This window comes from Lactuca virosa, chromosome 2 (genome assembly GCF_052849685.1).
Source record: "Lactuca virosa cultivar CGN04683 chromosome 2, Lactuca_virosa_CGN04683_v6, whole genome shotgun sequence".
NCBI classification, from domain to species: Eukaryota; Viridiplantae; Streptophyta; class Magnoliopsida; order Asterales; family Asteraceae; genus Lactuca; species Lactuca virosa.
The window spans coordinates 228,136,746-228,143,520 of NC_136427.1; the positions used below are offsets into that span (position 1 = coordinate 228,136,746).

The 6,775-nt window shown below is 32.8% G+C and overlaps 1 non-coding gene across 1 annotated transcript; it reads right to left on the reverse strand.

The window, feature by feature from the left end:
- Positions 1-4,837: 4,837 nt before the first annotated feature.
- Positions 4,838-4,910, reverse strand: TRNAR-UCU (transfer RNA arginine (anticodon UCU)). The gene has a single exon. It is a non-coding gene; the product is annotated as a tRNA-Arg (tRNA).
- Positions 4,911-6,775: the final 1,865 nt, after the last annotated feature.

A 6,775-nucleotide genomic window follows, 5' to 3' on the forward strand; every position in this document is an offset into this window, starting at 1 on the left:
AAAGGGTAGTTTACTCACTGTTTTGAATCTATAATTTTGAGTAGCATAACAACTAACTTCCAGGGGTATTTGGTGGTAAAAATATCAAGCAAAAGGAAGGTGTAAATGGGTGAAATGGTGGCTGAAACACAAAAGGGACAGCAGCCCTTTAGTTCACGGTTTTGATGGCTTTGGAAGGAAGTTCTTGTGGCTGCAAATGAGATGAAGGTTGAGAGTAATTCCCTGGAGTATTGGCTGGTGAATTGAGGGTAAAATGAAGAGGAAATTTCGTGATTATGAAGGAGGAAAGGGTGGAAGGGGATAAGGGGACAAAACCTAGACTAGCTTGTGATGAGATGTGAGTTTAAGTGATGTGATCTTGTCTAGCCACATGCTTGGGTGGTTGCTTAGAGATAGGGTTAGTTAACTAACTAACTACTAGTTATTTAGTTAGTTAGGAGTTCTAGTTAAGGAGAGGGAAGGTCTTAATCTCGAAAATTAGAAGAGGGATTAAGAAGCATTCTTAGTAAAATGTCTTAAGTGATTAAGTACTTATTAGTTAAGTTGTCACTTATCTCCACCAATTCTCTTATCTTAATTGATTTAGACATCATATTCCTTACATGAAATCACTTTAAGTCATGACCCATAACTAGTCATTCACTAGATAATAATACATATGTACAAATACATACATGTATACTTAGTATAAAATAACAATGTAGTTTTTGTGTATTTGAACTTTAATGTTTATGCTTTATTCTTTTTATTCAAAAACACTTAAATACATTCTAATTATACCTTATAATAATTCATTTTATATTTTTATTTATTTAAATATAAAATTTATTGACCAAGGTATAATTTCGTGACATTTAACCGGTTAACCATATCGTTAAACACGTTTTGTCACTTTGGTTCGTATATTTGTCAAATTTAGATCCTCCACAACTATTAAGCACAAGTTCTATATATATTTTAACTTACTCATCGACTGGAGACATGTTGATACAGAAATTAAGTTTGTTGCGTTCCAACGACGTTATATGCTAATTTTCACAAACCGGTGATGGTTCGTAGTCATACGTCGTAACGAAATTTATCATTAGATACTTGTTTGTATATTTCACAATAAATTATCTAAGTAAAGCAGGATAAATTCCTTCAACCACTTTTGATAAAATACTCATACTGCTTAATAATCAAGACATAGCGTTGTACGATCGTTCCTATTTTTACCAATTGTTACACGATGTGACCATAGAGGGGTGACGATATGCGGAGCAGTTCATTTTAGGGTTTCCTTCGTATTTAAACCCCATAAACTTCATTTTAGGGTTTCTAAATAACCTCCTTCATCCCTAAGCACATAAAAACCCTAACCTTAGCCTCATCTTGTGATTCTTGAGCTTTTGGTGGAGTTTTGGAGGCTTGAAGAAGAAGAGATCACCATTGAAGCATAGATTCAACTTAGGAGTTCCATTTGCAACCTCTAGCAATACCTCTGGACCATTGTGAGTAACCAAGATCCAAGCTTTTTGTTTCCTTGTTTATAGATCTAAGGTTTTATGCATGTCTATCCTTGGATTTAAGAGTTAGAGTGTTAGGACTCCATAAAGTCAGCAACTTTATGGGTCCTTAGGGTCTCTTAGTGATTATATGTTATGGATCTGAAGTTTGGATGATGTTTGAGTTCATGCTTGAGATTTGATCTCCTTTTCTTCATAAATTCCCTAGTTTGAGCTCAAGTCTTGTATTGGACATACAAGACCTTAAAGCATCGATTTTTATGATCCTTGGAGTGTTAGGAAGCCTCCTAGAAAAGATGGATTAGTGGATTAATGGATTAAAAAGTTTTTTGGATCAAAGTGGCATCCAAACTGATCTCACGACGTGAGGATATACCTGTCATGTTGTGACGATTAAGAGACCCGACTATTTTGTCCTGTAGTAGCTCACGACGTGAGCCATTAATGGTCACGTCGTGAGGGGACTGCTAATAGTTGACTTTCGTTGTGGTATGACTTTCTAGTCCGATGACTGATTGGTTCTGGGTATTCCAATCTGATGATTGAGGGCTCGTTATGCATGCTAGTACGTTTGTGGTATGAGGTATTTTGGGGGAAACTCACTAAGATTTGTGCTTACCCAGTTATTTATGTTTCAGGTTCTATCGGTGATCGTGAGAAGGCGAAGGCGGGACTCTACACATGCATTAGCAACATTGAGGATTCCACATTATTTTATATTACTTTGATTTTTCGATAAATGTAATTTGGAATAAATGGTTTTCTTAAAATGGATTTATAATTGGAAAGTTTTACCTTAATAAAAATGGAAATTTTTGGTTGTGAAAAAGGGACGTTACAGGATATCTATCAATCGTCAGAGTAATTGTCCAAGTGAGTTATCTCATTATACCATGTAGTACAATATATATCCATGTATGTTAGGATAGGTCACGAGTAGAGTAGAGATGGTAGTAAAATCTCTATGTGCTTATGTGCGAACTGGTAGGGCAGAAAGTATAAATGTGCATGTATGAGTAGAATCTAAAGTGCGGTCTCTATATGTGTAATTGTTGTGATATTAGAATTAGGTAGGGGTTGATGGTGGAACGGTTAAAGAGGTCGAGAACCTATAGACCCATGTAGATTTAGTTAGGGGATGATGGTGGAACAGTTAAAGAGATCGGGAGCCTAAATGCCCGTGTAATCCAAGATACACACTTTATTGGCAGATCGTGAGCCATTATATGTATGCATGTACATGTATTGTAGTATATGATATTTTGGGAAACTCACTAAGCCTAGTGCTTACCCAGTTGTTTATAAATATTTTTCAGGTACTCATGTGAAGGGGAAGGTTCGAATGTATACATGCATATTCGTTATATATTTCCGCACAATGTAATCACACTCTGATATATTTTAATAGATAAAAATGAAAATTTTGGGTTGAAAATCGGTACGTTACAACCTGGCTGTAAAACTTGTAATAATCATAACTTTTGTACCTGACCTCCAAATTAGTCCATGTTTTCACCCACGTTTAAGTTATGACATAAGGAAGATGATTAAACAATACAATTACATATTTAGGATTAATGGATCACATAATACAGTTTTGACATACTTCTTGATGCTATTAGGTGACACTTGATTCACCCCATCATTCTAGAAGAGAATGGGTGTGTTATAAACTTCTACATACTTTGATAATGAAGGAGGATAGCGTGGATTATATTGAGGTGAGTAACTACCAAATAGATGTCCATGTTATGTCTATGATGGTTTTATAAATGAAGTATGACTATGATGATTTTATGAATAAAGTATGACTATAATGATATGAATTTTTTTTATGAAAAATACCGACCATCTTTTAGGAGACGTCCTCTAAACAGGGGCGGATCCATTATAGATGCCGGGGTATCCCGGGATGCTCCTCAAAAAAATTCCAGTATTGTAATTTTTTTAGAAAAAATTCGTTTTATGTAGTGTATATATACATCATATTAATATGTTTAACGAGATAATAATACAAGTTGTAGTTGGTTCGGATGGTTAAGGCATTAGGGAGTGTTTTTGGAGATTGCAAGTTCAAATCTTCTTTCAAACATTTATTTTCTTTTATTTTTGCAGCTCCTTTTATATAGCTTTATACAAATTATACATATTATATTAGGATGTTGTGAAAATTAAGCACAAGTACTGAGTTATTCAAGTGGTAAAACATTGAACTTTTAACTTTGAAGTCCTTATTTCGAATCTTGACCATTACACGAGTGTATATTATTTTTTTTTATCAGTTTTTCAACTTGTTTTTAAAAATTCTAAAATTGTCTCACATCGGTCATAACATGAAACATAGCTCCTATACATCTATTATATAAGCAACATAAGTTTCTCACTTCTCAACAATTTAAACTTTCGAATGAGTTTTAGGTTTAAACCCGAAAACGAGTTTGGAAAACCAAAAAACCGAATTCATCGGTTTGGAATACCCCTTTACTTTGACATTGGATTCGTCACTACCAAAAATGGGCTTAATGATGAAGGAGGAGATTAAGAAACAAATACATTGGCTAGACTTGATCGTGTAGTTTGTTTTAGTTACATTTTTTTTAAATCTTGGTTTTTTTAGTTATGTACTTTATTTTTTTTCGAAGTAATGAAATATCATGATTTTTATTAATTTTATGATTAGTAACCATCTATTTAATTGGTTGTATTTATTTATTAAATTATAGTTTTTTAAATTATAATAATTTTATTTAAAAAAATAATGAGATAAAATGAAATATGATTATTTTAAGATGACAAAAAAAAAAGTGAAATATGATCGCACCCTCGAGCCTAATTCTATAATTGAGGTATGAAAGATAAATTGAGTAAAAAATGATTAAAAATATAATACTTACATAAAGATTTAGTTATCGTTTTTGTCGCTGTATTATAATTGTTTTAAGGTATTGAACCATGCTTTTACCTTCTTTTTTTTTTTTTTTTTTTTTTTTTTTTTTTTTTGGTTCGTATAATATTTTAACTAACATGACAAAATTCAACTGTTTGAAATATTATTATTATTATTATTGTGTTTCAAGCAACTGTATTTGTTGTATTTTTTTTAAATTTTCTGTATTATTTTGTAAATAATGTTTATGGGTCTTGTTTTATTATTATTATTATTATTATTATTAGGGTTTTGAGTTTTCGGGTTTGTTTTATTTAACTGTAGATCGAATGTTAAGCTCTATGGAAAATCTAGACACGAGGAGGGGGTTTGACCCATTGTTGGTCAACGAGATGGCTTCTTATCCAAATAAATAAAAACGACCAGAATCCAAAAATTATAACACGCCCAGTGGGACTCGAACCCACAATCGCCTGATTAGAAGTCAGACGCCTTATCCATTAGGCCATGGGCGCTTGTTGAATTTATTGTAGAGTCTTAGTATTTAATAAGACTCTTGGACTAGCTCGTCGTTGTCATATCCGTATACAGTGAACTCGAGTATTTCGAACATTTTTGCAAACCCCAGATACGATAATATCCTATAATTTATCAGCGTATTCTAATAATGTCAATGCCATAATCACAAGGTACTTTATGCGCATGCACTCATCGTGAGCTGAAGGTGTTTGATAGATTGCCTCAGTGACTTTGCTTGCATCATCCACCATTCGTGCGTGCAACTTTTTCACTTTATTTTCACATTTCACTCATATCATACCTAAAATGTATATTTTCTTTTGGAAATAAGCAGTCTGGTTGGAAAATGATGAAGTCACTGTTTGGTTTGCAGCTTCTGATCGTGCAACCAGGTTGTAAATTAAACCACTGCAATTTTCTATTTTACATGGCGTTAAGTTGCTTTTGTTTTACTTTTATTTAAATGATGATTTTGGATTAATGCAGTTCCTTGAATAATGTGTTCAAGATTATGACAAATTGTAGTTCAATTAATTAATATGCCTTGGAACTTCCATGCTTGATGATGATGATGAAGTCGAAAGACACTGATTCCAATTCTTATTGACACTATAAATTAAGAAACTTTAATTAACCAATGAAATAGTTAAAACAAAACAAAAAGGAAAAAAAAAAAAAAACTTTCTTACCATATATCTCATTCAGATGAGGGGTAAAAGAACAAGAAAGGGTTTTAGCTAAACCATGTGAGGATGTCAGTCGTGTTTGTATGTGGATTGATTGTTTCCATTCAGAACTCATGCCAGTGTGTGTGCATTCTCAGGCAACCATGCATGTGCTTTTCTAAAGACACTTTTATCATTGTATTTACTACATCCTTCTGCTTTTAGTTTACCCTTTTTCTCTTATCATAACCCAACTTAGCATTCATGTTGACCACCTTCAATGTCTTTCCAAACGTTTGAGAAATGTCCCTAAAGATTGCAGCTTTGTAGTGTCCATACATTGCCTAGATTGTTACAAGTGAAATATATATGATCTTAAAAAGGTTGACACAAAAGAATATGTTAAATTCTTTGTGATATAACTTGTCATCACCTAATGTCAACTGTTACATCGATTACCCATGGGTTTTTTATTGGTAGGGTTAACTGGAAAAATGTTCAGAGTTAGTTGTAGTAACTTGGGTTGAATTGTTTTTGCAGAGAGATATGGCAGAGTGAAAAGGGTGAGAAAGAGAAATGAGAGAAAATGGGCAGACAATCTGAAAAAGATGGCAAGTCTAGTGAGAGGATAGGGGTTCTCCAAATAAGGTAAACAAATTAGGTCTCTCCTATTCACAAGGAAGAACTCCCATGAAAGGAAAAAACTTGAAAGCAAAAGCCTGTGTAATCAAGGAAAATGAAATATTGGACCACTTCTTTATAGCCTGTAACTGTAGCTATTACTACACTAAAAGATTACAATCAATTGCCATCTAGTTTGCTGTTTCTTAGAAAAGGTATGAACTCAACATTTGTGATTTTTATTCACTTTGTATCTACTTTTTCAAATGTGAAAACTTTTGGATCCTCTTTAATTACTGTCCTTTTTTTTTTTCTTATTTTCCTGCATATTATATGAGTAAAACAAAGAGTGTTTAGGGTTTCATAAATAGAGAATTCTTTTTGATTTCAAAATGCACTCTTTACAGTGAACCCTTTACAAAAGGTGAATCAATATAATTTTGACACGTACTGCTAAATTTTCAAAAGTTATAATCGACAGAATTTTACTCATAATAAATGACTAACCTGTCATGTTTTTTTAAAACGACAAACACACTCTCTATTATATTTCCTAATTACTTCTTATGTTTCCA